The sequence below is a fragment of the Rhinolophus hipposideros genome (assembly GCF_964194185.1).
Source record: "Rhinolophus hipposideros genome assembly, chromosome: 7".
Classification (NCBI taxonomy): Eukaryota; Metazoa; Chordata; class Mammalia; order Chiroptera; family Rhinolophidae; genus Rhinolophus; species Rhinolophus hipposideros.
Window position 1 is genome coordinate 62418758 of NC_138053.1, and position 27542 is coordinate 62446299.

A 27542-nucleotide genomic window follows, 5' to 3' on the forward strand; every position below is an offset into this window, starting at 1 on the left:
TTCTCAGTGGAGGAACTTGTTGGGAATCTAAGGGCTTAATCACAACCCATCCTTCTGTGGGTTCTGGACCAATGGAGAAATAAAGACACAGAAGTCAGAGGAGAATCAGAATCTCTTCTTAATAATGGCACATTTTCATTACAGGGCTGGGCCGAATGGGCTTCTCACCATTTTCCCTGTGTAGTGCACTTCCTTCCTTGGTGACAAATAAAGCAGCTGGGTCTGCCCCTGTGGCTTTTTACCAGGAGAATAGAAGAACATCTGTGATTTCAGGATGGTAGTTCAGGGTAGAAGGGCAAGAGAAAAAGAAGAGGGGAGGAAGAATTATAGACAGCTAGAAGGAGGAAGAAAAAGGTATGGAAAGATAGGGAGGAGAGAGGAAGAAAGAGAGGGAGATGGTGAGGGAAAGAGTGGGATCAAGCCATCAAAATAAAGACTGGGAGAAAGAGAAAGAGTGACAGGGAGAGACCTTCTCCGCTCATATCCTGCCACTCCCCAACTCAGGTCATAATGCCACACCTTTGTCAGCTGTAAATTGCAAAACATCAGCTCTCAGTCTGTAGGAGAAGGGCACAACACTTTTTTATTTTAGATGAAGAGAACTTTATTGTTGTTATTTTATAAAAAGGAAAATTGTGGGAGCATGATGGATAATCATTCTTTGAAATATTTGCAAATATTTTATCTTTGAATACAACCAGGTAATGGTAAGGGATCAAAGGCATTTCAAAGAAGCAAAATGAATTTCTTTCTCCATATGCTTCTTTCATTTCCGTCATCTATAAGATCTGAGAAAGAACTCTCAGTGATGACATATATAATTCAAAAGTTCTTTCTTTGGAAAGGGCAGGGCTTTTCTTTTCCTCCTTCTGGGGCAGGACAGGGCAGCTATTTTTGTCCAAGTGGAAGCATGAGGTCACATTGGGGCTCAGCCCTGGTAATGTTTCCAGAAGAGTCCAAGTGGCACTTGATGTGTACTTCCAAAGGGGTAGGGAAAAATAAATTTGGTATTAAGTGCTTATTCAGATTCAAATAGCACAGAAGATTGTCGTTGACAAACATACTGAGCCAGGGCATCTGGAAGCCCATAGTAACCAGGTCCCAGCAAGGAGAAGAAACATGAAATTGAACAATGAGATAGGACAGGAGAAGTTTCAGGTAAGACTGACACAACTTGTTGAAACTCATGTTCCGATAAGGAGTAGGTAAAATGACCTGGACTGGGCTATTTAGGATGACAAAAAAAAAAAAAAAGTATTTTCAAAGTTTCCATTTGATGTAGAATTGTTATTGACACAAAGGTTCTTCCTGTAAATTACTTTTACCCCCAAGAAATCAGAAATTGGTTTTCTGAATAGACTGTACCTACCCATGTGGGGGACGTGTTCATCAGGACAGAATGATCTCCAAGATTAAGCAGTGTGGTTTGGCTTGGATTTCATTTTCACCTCTCTTGGTCTGCTGTGGCGCTCATTTATTTCCCTTTTACAAAGGTTCTAGAATCTGTTTCACCTTCGAGATTAAAAACCCAGTGCATCAATTTAAAAAACACCCAAGTCTTCATGTCCCTTTAATCCCTTGACTTGTCAGTACACCTTACTGGTTGAGTTGCATGTGTGTGCTATTTTATGTGTTTTGCTTAAAGTATGCTGCCAGGGTTGTGGCATTGTATGCATTTGTGCAGATTATTCACTGTACAAGTGGGGCCAGCGGCAGAGGGTGAGAGTGGAAAGACAGCCATCCTCTGCTTGCCAAGCCACGTTATGTGATGTGGGTCCCTATCAACAGAGGAAGGAGCACTTCTGTCTATTCCCACCAAGGTGCCATATGGACTAGCAAGTGGCCTAGATTGCCCCTAAGGGCTCCTGTTTTGGTAAAAAGCAGGCAGAAATGGTAAGATCGAGAGTTCTGGAAGTGGCCAGATTCTTAGATAGTTTCAATTAAGTCTATTACTCAGTTTGCTCAATCTGAAGAATTTAAAGTTCAAGTCTTTTAGGGAAGGCTTGGAATCTGAGCATGTTTGGTATAAAAGAATGCTTGCTATAAAACTTCCCTGTTCTGGGAAGCTCAGTAATTTGGGGCTTAATTGAAATTTATCTTCCTTCCTTCCTTCCTTCCTTCCTTCCTTCCTTCCTTCCTTCCTTCCTTCCTTCCTTCCTTCCATTTAACCATCCATCCTTCCATCCTTATTCTGATCTCTTTATTACCAAAGAGGGCTTGTACCAGTCAGGCAGGTGTTGTAAGTGAATGATGCCAGTAGAGATTATAAAACAATAGGATGTGGTCAAGATTGGAAAGCAGAGTGTTTTCCCATCTATGGGGAATGGCCACTACTCATCCTTAGGAGATTGTTGTCTTCCAGAAAAGTAAACATGCAGCTCCAGGGTCTTCAGATCTTTTGATTTTTTTTTGAAAGAAGTTGGAAATCACTGACAACTAATTCAAATGTTTTTAAAAAAACTATGTTAACATTGTGAGACTTGTCCCATGTTGCTGCATGCCACAGTGGGAAATAAGTGTTGGTCACATGAGGTGTTTGGGTGTCAGCTTGTGACCTCCGCCTCCACAGGATATATGTAGCCTATTGAAGGGTGTTCTGTATTATCTTGTAGTTGAATGGGAAGCTTCTCTACTTTTAATGAGTTTTCAAGTAAAGGTAGCATCCACTTATCCCACTACCTTTTGGAGTATGGGCTGGTTCCATTACTTGGGTTATACAGAATACACATTGTTGGAGGGCATTTTAAAAAGTTATTATGACCCCATCTGCTTCCTGATTATCTGAAGCAAGCGTATCCAGGCTTTTCAACAGGGTCCTCCATAGGCTTACAAAGGAGTTTAGTGTTGGCAGTGAAAAGAGAGGAATGGGAAGGAAACAATTCTGGTGTTTGTGAACAGAACCTTTCTGTGTATACTGGTTTTTAGAGTAGGCATTTTAAAGCAAGTCACCTTAATCTAAATTTCTAAGAAGAAATAGGAAACTCCTTGATAGGAATGTCACCTGTTTTAACATCTAAACACTAATGGCACTCTGCCAAAGTTGAAAGCAAATATGGGCAAATTTTAATCAAGCTGGGATCTCACAGAACTGTCACATGACTTGTTCATAAAGTTGATCTTTTTGCTTGAGGAAAAAAAGACAGTTCACTGATTTCATGGCAGAAAAGCTTTTAAGGTTTTATGAAAGACTAGCAGGATCTGAATGAAATGTTACAAATTCAATAGTATTTTATAGTACATTTAATGTTTTATATTTTATACTTACATACAAATAATTTAATATTTTCCAATACAGCTGATTAATTTTCCAGTGCCTTCTCGGGAAATTCTGTACAGGCTCATGTGATGCTAGACCAGTCACAATAAACCACACTATGTCCCTACTGTGTTTCCCCGAAAATAAGATCCAGCCGGACAATCAGCTCTAATGTGTCTTTTGGAACAAAAATTAACATAAGACCCGCTATTGTATTCTATTGTATTCTATTATATTATTATAAAGACCGGGTCTTATAGTAAAATAAGACCAGGTCTTATATTAATTTTTGCTCCAAAGACACACTAGAGCTGATGGTCCAGCTAGGTGTTATTTTCGGGGAAACAGGGTAGTTTCAGTTTTTCCCCTCCTGTCTATCCTCCACACAGAAGCTGACAAATATCTTCTGCTAGATCCTGGCTTGGGTAACATGGTAGCAGAGTAAGAATTCAGGAAGTAGCTCAATAGGACACCTCCGTTTGAGTGGCCTTTCTGGGAAGGTGGATGCATATTTCTCCTGGGTCTGTTGGATACTGGCAAGTGTGAGACTGGAGCCCTAATGAGAAGCAGGGACTCAGGAATTCTCTGCTCCAGACTTGGGGACGATCCCTGTCCTAGCCCTGTAGAACTGGTAGAACTAGCATTGTATTATGGAAGTTGAGACGTTTGACCACTTTTGTTAGACTTTTGGACGGATATTTGCATAATGTCACTTTTCTGCTTAACATTCTCCAGTAGTATCCCATTGGATTTTGTTACTCTGGGCTTTCAGTGGGAGTCCCGATGCCCTGGTCCAGTGTGTTTGTCACTACTGTCTTCTGTTCTATTTGAATCTGAAGAAGAAGCACTTAATACCAATTGTAGTCCACTGAGTTGGGACACTTAAATATGGTTCGGTCCTGGCGATAACAAGCATAGGTACCAACCACACATGCAGTCACTTCTGTGAGAAGACTTGATGACTCTGGTACAATGTTAGATGTGGGTGAAGGTGCTTACATTTCAGTTTCATTGGGTATAAACCCTGAACTCCTGTCTTCTGCTCTCTGTCTGATCCCTTTGTCAATGAGGTTGATCCCTTAGCTGTGTCTTCCCCTCGCCTCAAGGATTCCATTCTGCTGACCACAATTCCCCACGTTTTCCCTTTAATAAACAACAGCTGTGCACTTGGTGACAAGTTCGTTTTGTGCCGTTGTGTGTTAAAGGCAGATCTTCTGCATGGGGATTGTGGATTACTTCTTGTAAAGTTGTACACTCTCCTTTAGCTGTTTCCAAAAATGACTGCATTTCAGTTGAGTGTGAAAATGCTCCTTGTAGTTTCATCAGATTAATGCTGTCAAATAGGGCCGACTGGGTGAAGTTTCCTTCTGTACAGATCTAAATTTGGGACTTCTACCTAGTGTTTTACTTCTTTGTTTGAAAAAGAAAGGGATACGAGTACGCTTTTGGTACATGGCTTCAAAAATCCACGTCTGCTTTGCCTGCTTTTTGGGTAAGCGATTGCACCTGCTTCTGTGATTCTGTTTTCACCTCTGCTCCCAGGTCAGAGACTACCAATAGTGGAGATTTTTTTCTCCTAGCAACAAACCACATCCACTTTTGCCCCTATAGGAACATTCCAGTCATCCACTTGCTCTCAAGTTAACAAAAGGCATTACAAAAGTGGAGAGGGTAATTCTTAGGAAGGAGCGTATCTTGTTAGATAAGAAAAAATGTGACTAGAAACATGAGAGAAGGGGTGTGTGTGTGTGTGTAAATGGGCAAGAAAGAGAACGGGTCTATAGGACAAAGGTGATTGTTTACTGAATGATTCTATAATATTAGTGCGTAGATAGTGAACACAAGAACAGCTTTGGGAAATGTAAACTGGCTTTCTATTATATAAAGGCCAGAAGATACAAGGTCTGACAATTAACTTGGTGAACTTGTTTCAATGATGTTGCTAACCTTTTCTTGATATCAAAGGGATTATTTATTATGAATTTGTACCACTAGACAAACAGTTCACCAAGTTTACTATTTGGAAGTGCTGAAAAGGCTGCCTGGAAAAGTTAGATGACCTGAACTTTTCGCCAACAATTCATGCTCTTGCATCACAACAATGTACCAGCTCACAGGGCACGGTCTGTGAGGGAGTTTTTAGCCAATAAACAAATAACTGTATTGGAACACCCTCCCTACTCACCTGATCTGGTCCTCAGTGACTTCTTTCTTTATTTGAAGATAAAGGAAATTTTTAAAGGAAGACATTTTGATGAAACTCAGGACATCAAGGGTAATACGACGATAGCTCTGATGGCCATTCCAGAAAAAGAATTCAAAAATTGCTTTGAAGGGTGGACTAGGTGCTGTTGTTGGTGCATAGCTTCCCAAGGGGAGTACTTGGAAGGTGACTGTAGTGATATTCAGCAATGAGGTATGTAGCACTTTTCCTAGGATGGGTTCGCAAATTTAATTGTCAGAACTTGTATATTATTAGATGTATTTTACTAAAAGAATAATCCTTCAAACAGGATTTGAACTATTATTTTAAGAGGTTCTTTAGGGAATAATCACATTTCTTTGTTGCCCTTTTTAAGAATGGAATAGAAATAAGAAGTACCATACTTTTATTTGTTTTATCCAAAACTTTGTTGGGGAAAATAAGCTTCTACTTCCTTATAAAACCTACCTTGAAATTCATAGTTTTTCAAGATATCTTATTTTTATAACAATATTCTATTTAGGCTATTTTAACACTTAGAATGGAAGCCACCTGAAGACAGAGGTTATATCTTCACTCTTGTAATCCCCACATATTAATAGTATGTGCCCAAGAGATGTCTTTTGACTGATTGATTGACTGAATGAAGACAGGCCCAGGACTCCCAATAGGAAGAGAATAAAAGCCTATTTCTGTTTGCTCTTCTCTTCTTCAGTGAGATTACCAAAATATCACATATGATACCATGACACATATCTTGTTTGCCAGTGATTTTATTTTATTTCTTGTTTATGTAAATTCAGGAAAACTAGGTAGATAATTATTTCTTGTAATGTCACCAAACTAAACTTGAATGAATCTTTACATAAATAATGTGAAAAATTAACTCCATGTTTAGCAGCAGAGGGGCTTTGGCATGTTGCTGGGGTAAATTATAGGGCTGGCTTAGAAGGCTCAGGCTCTGTAATGGCAGGTCTGTGTCACCATGGTGATGTGGGTTGGAGGAGATGGATGGCTATCACGTAAAGTTCTACTGAATTCACTGTGCCTACCACAGTGCTTGGTACCACCCAGGGAATACTCCATCACAATAAGATATTTTCTTGGCTCAACATAATATACCGTAATGTGTCTGATACAGTCCGCCAAAACATGACCATTTATCAATGCCTCTGCCAGCTACCTGGGCTGACTAAGAGAACCAAAAGCCAAATGCAATGATGAAAAAGACAACTAGGAAAATAAAAGATAAAAGAATGAGGAAAAAAAAAACCCAAAACAGCAGGGAATCCATGTTTTGCTTAATTATCTCTCTTATCCCTGGGAATCAGCAGTGTGGGAACTTCTACCTCCGTGTGTCATCTATTTTTCTCTTTGGGTGTCGGGCCACTCGTGGCTGAATCCTCCCACTTCTGACCATGCCAGTCATTGGGAAGCAGACAATATAACAGGGTGGTAAAATGTGTAGATTCTATTGGCAGACTCTATTGGGTTCAGATCCCTGTTCTACTATTTATTACTAGCCAGGAAATGACTCAACCCTTGGTGCCTCAGTTTTTTGATCTCTAAAATGGAGAAAGTTGTGAAAATATTATTTCACAGGTTTAGTGTGAAGATTAAACGAGATAATACACAATTATTGTTTAGCATATTGCTGTTATTAATAATGGCAGGGTTAGGCAGACTACATATAAGTGGTAAATAAATATATGAAATGTGTGTTATTGGTCACCTAGGTTCAGCATATAAGGGTGTATCAGGAACACAAGTTGAAGAAAAATATATTGTTACTATTATATTGTAATTATCACTATTGATGTTATTACCAAGGAGATATAAAAAAAAAATTTCTATATACACCATGAATCCTACTTCACATATAAAATGAATGGTATTATCCAAAGTTCTCAATTCCCAGTGCTTGAGTTTTTCAAATATTTTTGTTCTGATCTCAACTCTACTGAGAGGTAGCAGCAATCATAAAACAGGACTCTGGTAAAAATTCCAAGTAGAAAGCCACATTAAAATTTTACTCTTTGAAATGTAATAGCTTTGGCATAAAAAAATCAGAATAAAATGATATATTTTTAATGAACTAAAATTGCAGCTAATAGAACATTGAATATAAAGATTAGTGAATATGAAAGGAAGGCATGACATGGGTAATTCATTACAGGTGTTAAAAGAGCAATAGTGAAACTTTTGTTATTATTCTTGTCTCTTTTTTTGCAAAAATAACTCAGAAAAATAAGCTAGGCAGTTTAAAAATGAATTCACTGCACAGCTTGATCCTGCATTCATACATATAATGAAGTTCAGAAACATTGTTAGTAGCAGAGGTATGTGAGAAGAGTCTACCGAGATAAATTCTAGTTTTACAGGGCAAGGGCATGAGAAAGGTGAATTCCTGGGACCCTCTCTAGCCCATGGGACAGCTCCCCTGCCCCTGATTTCAATTACTCTCTCTCTCTTTTTTTGTTGTTTTGTATTGCTGAAACACATCTGCCTTCTGGTGCCCTGTCTCTGCCCTCTCTGCCTGTTTTCCACTGGGGCTGGACTTCTTTCCTCTATTTCTACCTCTAATTGCTGTATTTTTAAAAACTCAGACTCATTTTTTTTCCTGACCTATAAAAACATTACCAGTGAATTTCTGACATTGGCGTTAGTAGTCGCAGTGTTGATGGACGTGAGTGTCTAGTTCTTTAGCTTTGTGCCAGATGAATAGCAGTGTAACAGAGCTTCCAGAGACACTGCCAGCATGGCTGGACAGCATACACCAACCTGCTAATTTCCTTGTTTCTCGTCTTTCCAAGCCATGGAGTCCCTGGTAATGTACAGTTTTAATAAAACAGGTCTAGTGAATGCTAAATCAAACCAATTTACTGTGAGGTAGCCACAACATCAACATCATTCATTCACTCATTATTCAGTCATTCATTAAATAATATTTATTCCTGTAATAAGTGATGAGAGATTAAAGTGGGGAAAAAAGAAGGAAAACTAGCAAATTTCTCAAAAGGAAGGTAGAAGTTAGAAGAAGGTAGTAGCCCTAGCTAATGGCTTCCAGAGGCTATTTTAATCTAAAATCATAGGTACATACTGTACTGGGATATCCAGAGTAAAACAAAATGTCCCGGAAATTTATTGTTCAAACATGAATAGGCAGAGAGTAATATTACTATTGGATTTTTCAAAATTTATAAATTATGTAAAAATAAGAACTGCAGCCAAAGGCAGTCTATATAAATTGCAAGGAGTAAGAAAAATAGCATTTGAAGAAAGGCACAGGCAATCTTTATTAGGTACAGTGCTAAATATTCATCTTGGTAATAAATACAATGTTGAGGGTAATTATTTGGCCCATTCAACAAACAGAGCCAGAGAGAACATAATAACTACTTTGTCTTGTTAGTGAGATCACTGTTAATATTAATATCAAGATCCTGGAACTAGATAAAAGGGCAGCTCTGGATCCATGAGACTTTCATGTGGTGCTGAGGTCTTCCGACAAGTTAATTATGAGCCCTTCCACTCTCTTGGGGGCATTCTCAGGACCTCTTTTGAGGCCTCTCCTAGTACATGAGTTGGAGGAATGTGGGAATGGGAAGACAGACTTTATTTTCCAATTTCTGTAAATTGAGAACTATGCTAGGGCTAGGGATAAATGCAAGGGGAAGTAGTAGATTAAAAGATGTTTCGTGGTCTGGATATTTCTCTATCCCTGGGCTGGTTCAGGGAGCCCAGGAGCCATCCTGAATTCGGAGGAGTCAACGTACCAGTGCTTTGACTTCTGGGGGCACATGGACCTCTGGCAGGAGGCTCTGAGGAGAGTGGCTTATCATTATACAGCTAGTTGAGTTGTGCAGCCAGATATCCTTGCTGGTAATGTACATATTTGCCCTCAAATGCTATAGTACTATCTATACTAGTTTAATATGCAGTGAGATACATTTGCAAGGTGTAGAGAGGCCCACAGTGGCCTTCCTTGGGTTTCATGTCCTGACTGTAGTCCCTTGAGCTTATTTTTATTTTTACAGTATTTTCAAAGGACAGTTATAGCATTGTAATGCCTTGTTCTTGTATTTTTGGGTTGTGGTAAAAATAAAAACAAAAATAACCAACAATAACTAACAGCTTCCAGAAAACATGAGTTATGCCTGCTACGTCATATGGCATTTCCATAATCCTCATTTGTATTAATAAGACTTTGCTGTGGGAAAATTAATCACAGTATATAGCTCTTACTGCCAGTGCTGCCTTCTCTGCATGATTTATTGAAAAAGTGATTACATAGGAGAGTGGATTCTGCCCAATGGGCAGCATAATTATTGGTCAAACTGTTGTTTTCCCTAGTGCTTATAAAAGGACAGATTTAGTCCCAGGCATATTCATGTCAGTGTCCAACAGAACGGAATGAATGTCATGGGCCACTCTTTTCAAAGACATCTCAGCATTGGTCTGAAAGCAATTCACAGTATTTAATGGTGTGCCTTGGTGTTTTCTGTAATACACTTGGATCCTTGCCTGAACTTCTGTGCCCTTTGCACGATTTCTGTTTGCTGCTTTGTAAGAAAAGTGGTCCGTGGTATTTCTTAAATATTCAAGTGGGGGTGCTGATTCAAGTATACCTACTTTACACCATTTTCTTTCTGGATTATTTAATTCTAAAGTAATTATAACAAAATTTAGGGTTTGGTTTGGAACATTTCTATTTCTGTCATCACTTTGTTCATAGATATTCATATTTGTACTACATTCTCTTATTAGACATTAAGCTTCTTGGGAAAGTATATATAATTTTATGGAGCTTTCCAGAGCACTTACCATGATCATCATTCTCATTCATAAGCATTCCTGCAGTGGCTGCTTACCTATGGTTCAATGAGGGTGGTATTAAAAAAATGAAATAGTTTACATACTATGTCCTCTAGTTGATGAAAACTGAAGACCCTGGCCTGATGGCTTTCTTAGTAAACACCAGTGATTGCCTGGGCTATGTTCGTATTGCATGTGTATTGGGTATTTTATACATGTGATATGTATAGTGATATGACATAGTGATACATGTGATATGTATAGTGATATGACATGTTAAAAGTAAACGTTAAGAAATGGTGGATTGATTTGCATGATCTATTCCAAGTTCCTACTAGGGTATCCTTTGGTCCTGCAAAACCTGGAAAATTACAAAACAGCATCTAAGACTTCCTTGGAGATAAGGTAGTGAGTGGCCATGGGGATGTTTTGTTGCTTTGCTCTCAGCATTGGCACAAGTGCCAGGGCCCCATCACTAGCTGCATGGGTGTTAGGAGGCAAGATGGGAGGGATCACTTGTGCTGAAGAGGAACATAATATCAAGCATGGTAGGACTGGGAAGCAGACAGCAGTAGCAGCAGGGTCAGTAGCTTCCCAGTGGGGTGGCCCCTGGATCATAGTGATTTAATGATCTAGCCGCCTGCCTGTTAGTGTTTCTTAATTGTGGTGAGGCACTGTCGTTATGGAACTGGCAGCATCCCAAGGTGGCAGGCAGCTGATCACAGAAGAGGTCGTGGTTTTTCCGGTGGCCCAATTCGGTGATGTGACTGGGGAATTATTTCTAAAGGCTCAGCTTACATATATTGCTTCAGCCTTTCACAATGATTCTCTAAGCCATTAAATTATCCGTATAAAATGCTTTTCTTCTTAAAAATAGCTAGGGTAGATTCTGTTCTCTTTAACTGTACTATGACCTGTATCCCACTGGGCCATGTAGTTCCTCCCAAATATTCCAAGGTCAACTCATTGGCCATTGTATTATTTCATGGAAATTTGTGGAGGTCCTGCTAGTAATAGTCACCAATATAATAAGTGGGTCTTTTTCAGGCCCATTGCAAAATAGTCATACTCAACCTCACATTTTGTCCTCTAACCGGTGATTTACATTGTTGATTTCCTCAGGCCCATTAACTTACCTTATAAAATGTCCCTCGAATTGTACTTTGAAGCCCAGCAAATTGAGTTGTTTGAGCTAGAAAAGCAAGAGCAGGCAAAATTGCAGGATCTCCACAGGAAATGTTTTGCTGCCAGGGTCCTGTCATTCAAACTAGAGATTGAAAATACTGACGTTCTAGTGGATGAATGTCTAAGGCTGCTTATTTCTGTGGGTTTGGCACAGTGCCAATTAGAGGTCAAAGTAATGGGTTCCTGTTGCCTGGCGAGCCAGTTAGTTTTACTCCCTTCGATACCTTGCCTAAGCCCTCACTTTTTTTGCCTTGCCTACTGATACTACCTGTCTTTGAGAAAAGAGAGTGCTAGAAAGGTGGCAGTAGCAACAACAACAACAACAACAACAACACATACACGCAAAACAAAAACCCTTTCTCGAGATGCTTTAGTGGTGGTGGGTCAGCAGCAGCATTTTCATATCTGAGTGACTGTACGTACCAATTAGTCACAGAGAGAGGAGAGCAATGCAACCTATAAGTAACTATGAGCATTGCTAGGCTGAACGACAGGCCAAAAGTGAGCTCTCTGCCTTGTCTGGGGAAGATATTTGTATTATCAGGGCAGACGGCCTGCATTGATTACGGTGGAAGAATGATAGAAACATTTCGAGCATATAGAAGAATTTAATTTACAACAGAACAGGAGTTTAACAGGGAGAAGGGCTTGGGTGGTGCAAAGATAGCTCAGGGAAAGAGACTATATTGCTTAAGAATCACATTCAGCTATGAATAATACAGATTCCTTTCTAAATAGTGGCTTAAATACAAAAAGGTTTGATCTTTCTTGTTGCAAAAAGCCTCAAAGTAGGCAATCTGGAGCTGGCATAGCAATTCTAGAAGATTATCTTGGACCCAATTTCCTTTTTCTTTTTCTTGAATTAAAAAAAAATGTTTCAATGCAGTTGACATATAATATTATATTAGTTACAGATAAACAACATAGTGCTTCTATTTCTAGTTACCCATTTTCTAAACACATGGCTTGCATTCTCAAGGTCAACATAACATCCAAGATAGCTGCCTGAGTCTAGATAGCAACTCCACATTCCAGCCAGCAGAACAGCCTTTCTTTCCCAGAGACCCATATAGTACTTACTCTTACATCTCATTGGCCAGAATTTAATCATATGACCTCACTTAGCTAGAAGAGACATTGGGAAATTTAGTCTCTTTTGCCAAGCAGCAATGAGTTTGAGTTCTGTTAGTAAGGAAGACGGAGAGAGTGGCTATTTGGTAAGCAACTTGTGATCTTTGCCACAAAGGCAGAGCCAGACATTAGAGACTACCCTGTTTCCCTGAAAATAAGCTCTAATGCGTCTTTTGGAGCAAAAATTCATATAAGATCCGGTATTATATTAATGATGGTCCGGCTAGGTCTTATTTCGGGGAAACATGGTGTACTCTATCACCACAAGGGAGTTTCTTACCTTTACTTCTGGGTGACTTGGGAAGCGGGAGTTGTTTCCAGAGAATTGCCAAGAATGGCTGAGCATACACACACACAGCTGTGTGATACAGATGATGGCACGTGAGACCCTTTGACGTGCCTGTTGTAGAGTTTAATCAATTGCAACGATAGCAAGTGTATGTGGGAATTCTTTGGCGTACTGCCTGTCTAATGTCCTCAGACAAATGCCTGCCCTGATTGAAGCTCTGGAAAGGTTCTAAGAAGAGTAAGCAGTAGGAATCTTTTTGAGCTCACAGTCATGGGTAAATGTATTCAGGTGATTTTAGAACCCCAGAATCCCAAACATAAATAAAGAGACTACTATGAAAAGCCTAAATTATGATGTTTTATTTGTCCCAAACAGTCTAAGAAAACAAAACATGGGTCACCATTTGAAAATGAGTGTATTTCATATATATTTGAATAATTAGATCATTCAAAAGCACCCATCCTTCATTCCTTCATGTGATGTTGACAACTTCCTAGGGTAGAGCAGTGACTGACCCCTTTAGATGGGGCCTGCATTTGCTGGCTCTCAACCATCCACACATTTCTGACATGTCTGGCCGGCTTTTCACTCATTTATGTAACCTGCTGGGCACCTCTAAGTGTATATCCTTATGCCCCTTGCCGGGATCTTACAAGGTAGCCAGTGCTTGGCAGGGGATGGGGCTGGTTGCTGGCCTCTCTGTCACTATCTGAGTGGGAGGCAAGAGTGGAGGCAAGAGTTGAGAAAAGGGAAATCTGGGGTCCTACAAGGAAAGAGCCTGACAAGGAAGGCCTGAAGTACGAGGATTAGTATGAGCACTCCAGGGGTCACCCGTGGGAAGACACATAATTGCACTGTCTGCATATCAGGTATCTCAAGACTCTGACTGAATGGGCTTGAGTTGAAGCCATGGTTTACAGTGTTAGAGGCAGGATGTGCTTATGGATTATAACCACGTTATTCCAACACAGGTAGCGTGAACTCTCGTGATGTTTTGAAGTGATAATTGGCCGGGGTAGTATTTTCAGGATAGTCGTAGTAACAGATGGTGCTTTTTGAAATCCTTCCCTACAATCTCCAGGAATGACTCTGTAACCTACTTAGGAGCTTATCTGAGTGGTTCACAGCCTAGGCCTCTATTCCAGCTGGTTGGCAATCTGTTCATTGACATCATTATCTGAATGTGTGTAGGGGGCTTTGAATCTTTAAAAGAAGACTTACAACTGTTTCCTAAGCCCCTCTTGCCCCAACACTACTGATACACACATGTGCATTTTTGCAACATTTAAAAATTCACTTGAAAATAACTTTAATTCTAATGTGCAAAAGGTGAAGAAGAAAGAACACTTAAAAAGCTATAGGATTCAGGTACTTATTTATAAAAAGAGACAACAAGGTGCTTTCTTCAAGCTATGTTGGACTGAGTGATTTGAGGAAACATCATTTTCATTACTTGAAGCTTTTATTTAGAGACTGTATTTATAGATTTCGGAACGAGTCCTGTGGCCCTCTCCCAGCTCAACTCATTTGAGTGGTACTCGTATCCTTGGACTTTGGCTTGAAATGAAATCTTTTAGCTGTACCTTAGATAGTAAATGTCAACAGTTTAAAGTGGCATGATTCTGATCTCTAAATCTGTCCTACTGCTGAATGCTAGAAATAGAAAAAAAGGAAAATAAAAACTATTTGCTGCTTCGAGAAACATGTGCAATCTGTACTTGATTTTTCTTAGATGTGAGGTTGATAATTATAAGATCTGATTTTATTTAGCATAACTAGGAAAGCCACAACATTTTAATTAGCAATGGTGACATAAATTACATCAGTTTTATTTCAATTCTTTGAGTTTTAATTTTTTTCTTGGGTGTATTTAATTGATATGAAAACATCCAGGGTTTCACTCAGCTTAAGGTTAATTTTTCTTGCACTTGAAATCAGATGCATTCAGTGGCCGAAGCACAGTATTAAACTACAATCTGCACACGAGAAAAACAGCTATTTGCTTTTTACTTGGTGTTACCACAATTACTTATCATGGCTGTATACTAACGAATTCAACATTTTCCTATTGTGTTGTGCTCCACTCTGTGCCATAGTTTACCTATTTGATTCCAAATTTATAGCACTAGGTTTACTTTCTAAATTTTCATATAGTTTGGGAAACTGTTTCCTTGAACATACCCTTTTATTATGTCTATATTATAATTAATACCACTTGGAATAGTTCTTTTCATCTTCTCTAAATTTGAATCTTACCAAAATGGAACTACAGATTCAATTTTCAAAGAATATTTGTGTATTTATTTAGTATTTCTTTCCATTCCTTATCTAATTTTAGGGTATTGAGGCTAATAACTACATTTTCTATTTTATATATATTTTTATCTTTAGAACGCATATTCAGTTACAAAAGTAATACAAGATTCTTAAAGCTGTTTTATAAAATAGAGACAAACTGGAGAAAAAAAAAGGACAAATACCCTAGAAGTCAATCCATGAAGGTAATTGTATTGGAAATTTTGGGTAGAAACCATTTCAATATTTAAGACTTTTTGAAAATTGGAATTCCAGACGCAGATTTACTGGCTCAAGGGATAGATTTTATTTAATATTACTTTGCAGGAAGCACATACATATTTCCTAATACCCTCGCTGGTTTTCTATGTGTGTGGGCATCAGATGAGAAGTTGGGAGGAGAAACAATGGAAAAGAAGGAATGATAAGAACCGTTGCAGGATTTTGCTCCCCAGGTCTTGTTTGCTAACTGAAAAGGATTTTCTGGCAGAAGGGGAGACAGTTCAAACCAGTTTTTGCCACATTTGTGTTTTTAGTTTCGGTCCTGATGGCCAAGAGACAATACCAAGACTTCTGAGTTTTTATTGAAACGACAAATTAACAAACACTTGAAAATTTACTGTGTACTCTGCAGGGCATATGGGCATATCACACAGCAAAGCAGGCGGGCGGTAGTCTGGGCCTTGCCCACTGAATTTGAACGGCAGTCATTAATCTCTTGGGCTGATTGTGATTACTCCCAAATCAATGGAAAACAACTAAGGATGTAACTCTGGGTCCAAATTACAGTTCTTTGGAGGTCTTGAATAATGCTGAGTTTTTGCTCTGAGATCTGGCACTTTGATGGCTTTTGATTTTCTTTCCTCTGTCCCACTTTTTCACCTTTATGGCTGCTGAGCTACTTAGTGTGCATGGAATTATTCACTGGGGTCTGTCAATTCTTGAGTTCCCTAGGCAATGATAGTGAATTAAATAACTGAAAATTCAATTGTGTGTGTGTGTGTGTCTTTGAAGGGGAATTAAAGAAGATTTTTAATGTTAAAAAGCAGCTTTTGTACTTGTGAAGGTTGAGACCACTTCTCCATACTGTGGGAAGATGAAGAGAAGGAAGAGGAGATGGTGCTTTGTGTATCCCACATCTCTTGTGGTTGTGGGACCTCACAGATGAGTTAATTCTGCTCCAAACGCTTATGCAGTTTGGCTCTTCTGCAATCAGTTTTCATTCTAGGTCATCAAAGGTGGGTCGATGCTACCAGGCTAGAAGCAGGCTTCAGAAGTACACTTACCTCTCTAGATTTGTGCCTTCTCACTGATTTTGGTATCTGAGCATTTCTCTTTTTTTTTCTAAATCACGTCTGCATTTAAATATTTCACTTCATCATTTATGTTGTTTTTCACCAAAACAAGTATTGTCAATATTGCTGTGAGAGAACAGGAGTTCTTTCAGTATTGCTGGAAATAAAATGTGCAATCCATTTTCTACACAGCAGCCCAGGTGATCTTTTAAGATAAAAATCAGCTCACGTCAGTCCCTGTTAAAAACCTTTATGCTTTTTACTGATCTTAGATTAAAAACAAACTCCTTATCATTTTGTACAGATGTGTGCATGATCTGGCTCCTACTGATCTTATCTCTTAACCACTTTCGCTTCTCCTCATTGACTTCCAACCACACTGGCCTTCTCTCTATTCCTTCAACTAGCCTAACTGATCCCTGCTGGGGGCCTTTGAGCTAGCTGTTTCCTCTGCCTGGGTGTCTCGGTCATGCTGGCTCTCGGCATCATTTCAGGTCAGAGCTAAAATGGTCTTCAGAAAGACCTTCACTGACCACCCTCCTGAAAGTAGCATGCTTTGCCCTCACCTAATCACTATCTCATTGTCCTGTTTGTCTGTCTGAAATAATTTTGTTTGTCTATTTGTTCACTTGTTTACAATTTAGAATATAAACTCTAGAAAAAGACTTTTTTTCTCTAATTCATTGAAAGGACTTCCTTTCCCTAATTCATTGCTTCAAGCCCAGGACTAGAACAGTGCCATGAAAAGCATATTTGTGGGATAAATTAATGAATTAAATGATTAGTCTATATCATGTCATTCCCAAAGTTGGCTGAATTTAAAATTTTATTGATAAGGGAAAGTGGGATATAGAAAAATGGAAGGGATACTTCATTAGCATTAGAAAAAGCAATGGTGTTTTAGAACTTACTAAAATCATGGGATGTTAGTACACAAAAGGTTTTCGTTTCTTTTAGTTCAGACTCTTATTTTACAGATTTGAAAACTGAGACCCTGGGAGTGATAGAGCTGGGGCCAGGTGAGAACCTTCTGGATTCCTACCTTGTGTCTTGCTTAATATCTCACAACGAGCCATGGCTACTACCCAGTGAATTGGGCACAGCAATTAATATTAGGGTGGCAATTTGCTCTAGATTCTGCAAAACTATAGCACGTAGAATGAACAGAATTTCCTGTTAGTTTTTAAAGAGGCAGGAAATGGTGATATAGTGGCCGCCCCGCTCCACTTATTTGCAGTTTTGCTTTCTGCAGTTTCAGTTACCCATGGTCAAATGTGGCCCAAAAATATTACATAAAAAATTCCAGAAACAAAAGATTCATACGTTTTAAATTGTGCACCGTTCTGAGTAGCATGATGAAATCTCATGATTCCTGCTCTGTCCTGCCCAGGATGTGGGTGAATCATGTCTCCACGCTGGATGCGCTCCCCGCCCCCCGTTAGTCATTGTTCGTTATCCACTCTACTGTGTGGTATTGCAGTGCTCATGTTCAAGTAGCTCCTATTTTACTTAATAATAGCCCCAAAGTGCAAGAGTAGTGATGCTGGCAATTTGGATATGCCAAACAGAAGCTATAAAGTGCTTCCTTTAAGTGAAAAGGTGAGTACAGTACAATAAGATACTTTGAGAGAAAGAGAGACCACAGTCAGGTAACTTTTATTATCATGTTATAATTGTTCTATTTTATTAGTTATTGTTGTTAATCTCTTACTGTTCCTAATTTATAAATTGAACTCTATCATAGGTATGTATGTGTAGGAAAAACATAGTAATATTGGGTTCAGTACTTCCCAGTTTCAGGCATCCACTGGGGGTCTTGGCATACATTTCCCGAGGATAGGGAGGGGGCTACTGTATTTTAAGACACTAGAGAACAGCATCTGAATACTTTTTCTAAAATTCTGCAAAGGGAATATAGAAAGACAATTGTAGTTTCCTTTCTCCTATTGCTTTCTGAATGTCAACACATTACTTCAGCTTGCCTAGAATGTCATGAGTGGGATTTATATCTTCTCACATCCTCTGTACTGTCAGAGTCACTCAGCACCAAGCAGTAGGATATTCTAGTTGAATTTCCCTTAGAAAGGGCAGTAAGAATAAGATAAATGAAAAAGATGATTCATCAGTATCACGATCTTGATGAAAATGGGAAAATTCATGCTGGCAAATTATCTATTACAAACTCAAGCATGTTGCATATACATACATATATATATATATATATATAGCATATACACACACACACACATATATATACACACACACACACATACATATATATGCATACACATATATATATAGCATATAGAAAACTATGGTTTTCTCACTTCTTATTTTCCTCCAGGTTGTAAAACCTTACAAGGACAAAGAGATTCTTTTTAATTTAATTTTTTTAAATTTAAAGTTCCTTTTTTAATTTTTTTATTAGTTTCAGGTGTACAAAGCAACTTAATAGTTAGACATTTAAACCCCTCATAAAGTGATAACCCACCCCTGAAGCTATTACCCCTCTGACATCGTATATAGCTGTTACAATGCTTTCGACTATCTTCCCTATGCTCTACTGCACATGCCCTGACTATATATACCTATATATTTAGTTACAGTTGACATTCAGTGTTATTCTACTTCAGCTGTTCAGGTGCACATTGGTCAGGCATCTACACAGTCTGTGACGTGATTCCTCCCATAAGTCCAGCGTCCATCTGGCACCTTACATGATCTTTACAACATTGTTGATTATGTTCCCCATACTGTATTAACTATCAATTTATATTTCTTAATGCCTTCACCTTTTTCACCCTGACACCAACCCCATTCCTATCTATCATCCTGACAGATTTAGTACCTATCTGGCACCATACCTAGTTATTACAAATTGTTGACTGTATTCGTTATGCTATAACCTATATCCCCATGACTACTGTATAACACCCAATTTGTTCTTCTTAATCCCTTCCCCTTTCACCTGTCCTTAACACCCCTCCCATATTAAAGAAGTCATTCTAAGAGTCCTTATAATACGGGTTTGGTGGTGATGAACTCCAGCTTCTTCTTGTCTGGGAAACTCCTTATCTGTCTTTTAATTCTAAATGACAGCCTTGCTGGGTAGAACAATCTTGGTTGTATATTGTTGCTTTTCATCACTTGGAATATTTCCTGCCACCCCCTTCTTGCCAGCAAAGTTTCTGTTGAGAAATCAGCTGACAGTCTTATGGGGGCTCCCTTGTAAATAACTAACTGCTTTTCTCTTGCTGCTTTTAAGATTCTGTCTTTGTATTTAACCTTTGGCACTTTAATTATGATGTGTCTCGGTGTGGGCCTCTTTGGGTTTACCCTGTTTGGGACTCTGTGCTTCCTGGGCTTGTATGCCCATTTGCTTCACCAGGTTAGGGAAGTTTTCTGTCATTATTTCTTCAAATAGGTTTTCAATTCCTTGCTCTCTCCTTCTGGTACCCCTATAATGCAAATGTTGGTATGCTTGAAATTGTCCTAGAAGCCCCTTAAACGCTCCTCAATTTTTTGGATTCTTTTTTCTTTATGCTGTGCTGGTTTGGTGTTTTCTGCTACATTATCTTCTACATTGCTTGTTGGATCCTCTGGTTCATCTAATCTATGGTTGATTCCCTGTAATATATTCTTCGTTTCCATTATTGTATCCTTTATTTCTGACTGGTTCTTTCTTATGGTTTCCATCTCCATTTTTATGAGATCATCGAACATTTTTATAACCAGTCTTTGGAACTCTGCATCTGATAGATTGCTTATCTCCATTTTGCTTAGTTCTTTTTCTGGAACTTTGTTCTGTTTTTTTCATTTGGGACATGTTTCTTTGTCTCCCCATTTTTGCTGCCTCCTTGTGTTTGTTTTTATGTATTAGGTAGGGCTGCTATGTCTTCTAGTCTTATTAATAGAGTAGCCTTATGTAGTAGGTGTGCTGTGGGGTTCAGTGTCACAGTCTTTCTGGTCACCTGAGCCATGCACTCCAGGTGTGTCCCTTGTGTGTGTTATGTGTGCCCTCCTCTTGTAGTTGAGCCTTGGTTGATAATTGCATCAATTATACTTCAAAGGGAGGCACTGACCTTTGGGCTCACTGGTTGTGAGGACTGGCCTTGATTACAGTGGAAAGATTGTTGTACAGGGGCTGATCCTACAGAGCAGGATCTGCCTCAGCAGGACTCTGGTGCCTGCCCAATCCACCCCTCGGGTGTGTCATACTTGGAGATAGCTAGGTGATGCTCCAGCTTGTTTTGAAGCTGGCCACTGGGGGCACCAGCTCCAGGACCACCTTGGAGGGGATTTGCTGAAGGTCTCCTTCAGCCACAGCCCGTGCCCACCCAGAGCCACCTAACGGGAGCCAGAAAGAAATCTTCAGATGTCTGCCTCCTATGCTATGCTTGGAAGTGTCTTCAGAGGCCAAGCCATGAACCAAGGCTGGCTGCCACTAGTGCTGGCTTAGGGCTGCTCAGCCAGAGGTACAGGACGTGCTCAAGCCAGATGCTGCTTGTCTGGATTCTGCGAACCTTTGAGAGACCCTAGGAAAGTTCAGCTTGAGCCAAAGCAAGCAGTCTGCGTGAAAAAAGTCACTGAAAGTAGCCTGGGTGTGTGAAAGTTGGGTGGGGCCAGGTCTCAAATCCCCAGGGTGGGGTGAATGAACAGCGGAGATTCAGATATGGCGGCCTCCTGTATTTGCATGCTGGGAAGGGGGAGGGCTCAAGAAAAAAACTAGCCTCTGCCAGCTCCCCCATTCAGGAGAAAGCCACCTCTCCAGCACCTGTCCCAAGCCAGACAGCTCAATTCCCCACCATTTGTCCCTGCTGCCTTTCCTGCTGCTTCCCCAGCACAGGAGCTTAGGGTAAGCGATTCTGTAGCTGGGTAAGTCTGCATGCAGTCCCTTTAAGAGGAGTGCCAGTGATTGCAGCTGCCCTCTGTCGCACTCCGTCACAATGTTCACTGGTTTTCACAGCCAGAAATTATGGGGACTTCTCCCCTGGCACTGGAACCCTGGGCTGGGGTGGGGCTGGTATCTCTCACTCCTTTAGGCAATGGGGGGACCCCCACAGCAAATATAGCTCTCCTGATCTTTAATGGTCACATGCAGATGTGGAACCAGCCCATGCCGTGCCATGTCTCTGACCTCCCTACCAGTCTGGAGGTGGCTTCTTCTGCAAGTCCTTCGTTGATAGGCTTCAGTTCAGTTTGATTTTAGGTGATTTTCAATAATGGTTGTTTTGTAGATTAGTTGTAATTTTAATGTGGTTGTGAGAGAAGGTAAACACGGCATTTACCTACTGCGCCATCTTGGTTGTCTCTCTTAAAGTTGAAGTTCTTAACTGAACTTGCAGTTTTGTAAATTACTCAGTGGATATAAGTTTGACTTTTTAAAAAGAAAATGCATTTGTTAGGAGACTATGAATGTATTTCAGAACTGCTTCAGTGATTTTATCATTTAAATAAAAATTTCAATTATTCTGGAAAATAACTTGGTGATATGTTTCAAGTATGTGAACATATTTACTCCTTTGGCACAATAATTTCCCTTTTAGAAATTTATCCTATCTTAGGAATCTAGCATAGGAAAAATCTGAAATTTAGTTAATTTTGCAGAAAGATGTTCACAACAATACTACTTATAATAATAAAAAACAAAAAGTTGGACATCACCATGTAGTCAAATATAGGTGTAATATAATTTTTGGCAGGCTCATTTGATGTAGCTTTATGCAACTGTTTAATAAATTTCAACAGCTACAATTATTTAAATAATAAAGAAATTAGATGCAAATATATGTATATATATAGTATAATACATATACTATATACTGTATATATAGTATAATCTCAAACAAACAAACAAAAAACATGAACAAAACCAAAAGATTGGAAGAAAAGAAGACAAAATATAATAGAGGTTAGTTTTAGGACTTGAATGGTCATTTTCTTTGTAGTTTCACTCTTTCTACAATATGCCTATATTGACAATCAGAAAATCAATATAATTTATTTTAAATCTTAGTATATGAATACAAAAAATGAACTATGTTAAAATGTGGTTAGAATTATGTAAACCTTTTTACAGAAGAATATATTCTTATGTAATTTTCACATATACATGTGTATATATATATATATATATATATATATATATATATATATGTATATATATACCATGTTTCCCCAAAAATAAGACCTAACTGGAAAATAAGCCCCAGCATGATTTTTCAGGGTGACATCCCCTGAACATAAGCCCTAATGCATCTTTTGGAGCAAAAATTGATATAAAACCTGGTCTTATTTTGGGGGAAACACAGTATATATAAATTATTTTTTACTTATATAAATAGCTCCTCTTATATAGAAAATCTTTGGGCAGAAATTACGACAACTAAAATTTGGTAAATTCATGTTTGTGTGTGCATGTATTTAGACTATCTCTTGTGTGCTATTTATATCTTGTATTGCTTTTGTCATAAGACTGAGTTAATTGGTTAACTGGAACAACTCTTGCAGAAAGATTTTATTAGATAGGTTATAGGATAGATTGTAGAGAAATGTTTTGTAGAAAGAATACTTGGTGGAAACTCAGAAGGGCTTTATAGGTTTTTCAGTGTGGTCATATAGATACCTGTACGTAATATACTACTGATACAATGTTCTACTCCATAACAGATTGGTATCTAATTAAAGAAGATCGTGATATTTTCACTTTGTAACAGTAAATTTAAGGTGCCCAGGACAAATCAAGAACCAAACTCATGAACAGTGAGTTCTGTCTTTATTGACTTAAGTATAAACTTAGATTCCCCCAAGCGAAGCTCATAGCCCAGAGCAAAGCCCTGGGTATGTTCTTTACGGGAGGACTGGCAGCCAGACAGTAGGTATGTGCGTGAATTGTTGTTCATGAAGTAGGGGGTAGACAGGAATCCCTTTATATACTTCTAACCTTTATGCCTTTATATTGTTTCATTAAGAAGTGATAATATAATCAGCAGCCAAGCACATTGGCATCAGAATCATTGGAGCCAAATTTGCCAGCTTCTAGCTGTGTGATCTTGCGCAATCCACTTCTCAATTTTCCCATGTATAAAACAAGAATGGTCAAAACAAGAAAAAGAAATCATCTTAACCATTTGAACCAGAGGGAATTTAATTGGTTACGTAGGTGAGAGAAGAGACAAGAAGCCAAGCTGTGTCACTGAACAACCCAAATATTAGCAATAGCAGGGAGCATCTACAAACTGGCATCAGCCCCATTGTGATATAGAGTGGAGTGGGGGAAGGGCAAGCAATGGCTCTAAGAGGAGCAAAAATGCCTATCACTGAGAGCTGTTGTGAGGATTACATGAGTGTCATGAGGGGTCTCTGGTCCCGCTCCCTGCATAAGAACACAGAACATGGTCAGGCCAAAAAGGAGTAACCACGGAGCCATAGATAGGGGAGTTATACCACTATAGTCTCGCTGGTGGCTGGGTTGGGACACAGGAAGCAGGAGCCACATGATCTGCAACCAGCCGTCTGCTTCTCTGCCAACCAACCAACGCCCTAGCGCAGCCATGGCAGTTATATCAGTGGCTAATGGCTAACTGGTAACAGCTGATGGCCAACTAGTCACAGCTGATGGCCATCTACTACCCGAGCCAGCACCTTTCCACGTGAGGCCGAGAGCCTGGAAACTGCTCCCTGGGACTCTGTCCCCACCATGAGGTATTGTGTCTAAAGCATTTAGAACTGTGCCTGGCAAACATGTGCCCAATAAACACTACCATTGTCTTCAGCATTGTCAGTGTCATTTGCAGAGTAACATCTTTTGTGAATATACTGTATATATTGGGTGCCAGGAGGTTATTTCTGGTGTAGCTCCCTCTTTTCTGGCTTCTGCCATGGTCAGGTTGCTAGTCGTTTCGGCGTTTTTAGCATCTGGTCAGGCACAAATGTTCCACATGCGTCTTTCCATCTCCTATTCTTATCTGCCTTGTGCTGAGTTAAGGTAGAGTGACCAAACCTATCTCATGGATAACCAGAACTGAGCCATAGGCAGTTCGAAAGCATGATAGCAGTCATAGCTCTATGGAAAGAGCCTTGAAATTAACTTTAAAATTCATGCTTTTATCACATATTCTAATGCCATTGGGCTTGAATTTAGCTTTGCCTTACAAAACTTAAAGAATGCATATTCATTTTTTTTTTGGTGTTTTGCCATAGCTTGATCTTAAAATCAAGGAATTTAAGGGAACCCAAAGTTTGACAAGAGGCCTTAACAGGCCTACCAGGAAGAATTATATAGCTGCTTCTTTGAAGCATAGACATAAAATAAAAATTCCATCCAGATATATCATCACGAGGCTTTGCCAAAATGCCCCCTGGAGTTGTTTGCCTTTTGAAATCACACTATTTATTGTAGCAATTTGCTAAGTCCTGGGAATTTCCTTCCTGAGAGATTTTTATCCGTATGAAAAAAATAGCAGCTTTTCTAGGTTTTAAAATATTGTTAAGTCTTTTTCACATTGGCTTTCCAATTATACTCATTCTCAGAAAGAATGTTTATTGATCTCACGGAGTTAAGCGTTGTCTGGTTTTCTTCAGTGCTGGATTCTTCATGTTTAAGACCAGGCCTCAAGTAAGTGATAATGAAAGGTAGTAACAGCTAATAGTTTGTCATTGCTTCCTTCATGTCACTACTGCTCTCGCAGTTTGGGTTCATTCTCTCATTTTAATGTGATGTCAGGACTCATAAAGACTTCATGAGACAGGTACCCTTTTTTAAAGATCAGGAAACTGAAGCTAAACTGTTAAAAATCTCCAAATTTACATTGGCATGCTGCCAGATTCACACTCCTAATCACTAGAGGGTAATGTTAACACATTAATGTGAATGCTAAAACAGAAATGGAGGAAGAAATAAGTAAATGCAAAACAAAGTGAGAGAATACCTCAGAATTACAGATTACTAAAATTCCAAAGCAGGAAATGATCTTAAAGCACATCTAGTTTAGCCTCCCCCTTTTTCCTGCTAAGAAAACTGATCTCCAGGCAAAGAAATGAGCCTTTTGATCACAAATCAGACTAACCCCCAAGTACCAAATCTCACTTTTCCTCCTCTGCCTTCCAGGAATATATGACCATATCCCATGCCATTCACAAGTAGAGGTTGACAATGACATCAGTCCTTTCTTCCAAAGAAGCAAATGCCTTCTTATGTGTTGAAAATGTATTGCTTGTATTTGCATTGTGTGCTAGAATCAGGAAAACAGTTACGACGTAAGGAGTTAAGACCCGTGGGATCCAGGTATGACTGCGTCTTGTTCTTCTCTGCCTCTGAATTCATGCTGATCAAACATTGGTGTGGGGTGAAAGGCAGACGGGTCTGTGTTTGTTTGACAAGTTGACTCCAGCATACTTATTTCCTGCATTGTTCAAGCTGGTGCCTCTTCTGAGTTTCACACATCTTTATCTGGTACCACCCTCTTTTACATTAGCTTTGGCCTTGGTTCTCTAGGCTTTCTTTGTTTAAAAGAGATGGTATAGGGACAGAGCCCCAGAGAACAGTCTCCAGGCTCTCTCGGCCTCATGTGGAAAGGTGCTGGCTCAGGTAGTAGATGGCCATCAGCTGTGACTAGTTGGACTTCAGCTGTAACCGGTTAGCCATTGGCCACTGATATAACTGTCATGGCTATGCTGGCAAGTTGGTTGGTTGGCAGAGAAGCGGATGGCGGGTTGCGGATCGTGTAGATCTTGCTTCCTGTATCTCCAACCCAGACGCCAGCGAGAATATAGTGGTATGACTCCCCTATCTATGGCTCCATGGGTGTTCCTTTTCGGCCTCACCATGTCTTGCTTTCTTATGTGGGGAGTGAGAGCTGAGACCCTGCATGACAGACGGTGCTCACAACACGTTGGTTTTGCTTGGTAAATGCTCTGTGTATGGGATTCTTCTCTCAGTTTTAAGGATTAACAAGGTGGTAAGGATGGAAGGTGCTGTGTTTTGAGTCTTTAAGTGTTTTTGGCTTGGGTTCTTCTAAGACTCTTTCAGAAATTTTAACCGTGATATCCATATTCAAGTCATAACAGCTGGGGAGTGGGATGAGTAATTCATGGAAGTGAACCCCACCGTGGGAGGAGAAGTGTGTGATGAGAACCTGAACCTGGAGCAATTCTCAGTGGTAGTCGTTCTCCCTTAACCTTGTAGCCCCACCTCGGTGTTAGCAGGGACTGACCACTGGAGACCTTGCTGTTGGGTATAAAGGGTCTTTCAGAATCCAGATGCACTTCTGGGAAAGGCAATAACTGTGGTCACTATAATGTGGATGGAAAACTGAAGGACAACAGGAGGGGCTCTGGACTAGAGACAGAGGCCTGGACACCTGCCCGCCTCTCAAATAAACCCTGGGATAAGTCATGTGACTAAGCCCAGTTTACTCTTCTGTAATATGATAGGAGATCAGTGAGCTTTGTGGCTCTAGAATTTTATGATTTTTAGTTTTTTTTTTTTTTTTTTTTTAAAAGCATGATCATGAGTTCCACAGGGGAAAAAAATCGTCATTTTTCCGTTCAGAACAGCTTTAAGATGTTGATCTGACTCACTAGATGGTCAATCATAATGAAATGGGAGCCCAACTTCCCTCAGGTTTACATTCCTGTCAGCCAGCATGGTTCTTTACGGTGCCCTTGTGAAAATAAAATAGTTCTCCAGAGAGCACTCTCGCATTTCCTTCCTAACTGGGTGATAACAGAAGTATAGGATAAAAACTCACAGAAGAGTACAAGACTGGTAAAGTATTCTTTCTTCTTATTATCACATACTGAAGGACAAAGGCTGATATTTGTGAGTTTATGCCCCTTTCTGAAGACAATATCCTTGTCTATATATGTTACCATCGTTTGTTTTTGTACATAATTGGGTTGTTCCAACTCTTCTCTGAACTTTGTATCTTTTCTTTATACTTCTTATCTGGAATATTCGTAAAACTCCATTTAGTTACCTTCAGCTGACCACATTTCATTTGGTCAAAGCCTAAACTTGCCTGTAAATGACAGTATCTTTGAGGTACTTGTTTGCTTTTTTAAAAAAATAAA

At 39.4% G+C, this 27542-nt stretch overlaps 1 protein-coding gene across 2 annotated transcripts in view; it reads left to right on the forward strand.

Moving 5' to 3' along the window:
• Positions 1-1016: 1016 nt before the first annotated feature.
• The window catches only part of PDE4D (phosphodiesterase 4D), a 1186109-nt gene continuing 1159583 nt past the window's right edge, over positions 1017-27542 (forward strand). Inside the window, exon 1 of one of the 2 annotated variants that reach the window (XM_081054416.1) lies at positions 1017-1158. The gene's annotated coding sequence lies outside the window, so the exon portion shown is untranslated. The remainder of the gene's footprint in view (positions 1159-27542) is intronic. The other variant, XM_081054412.1, reaches the window with a different exon arrangement.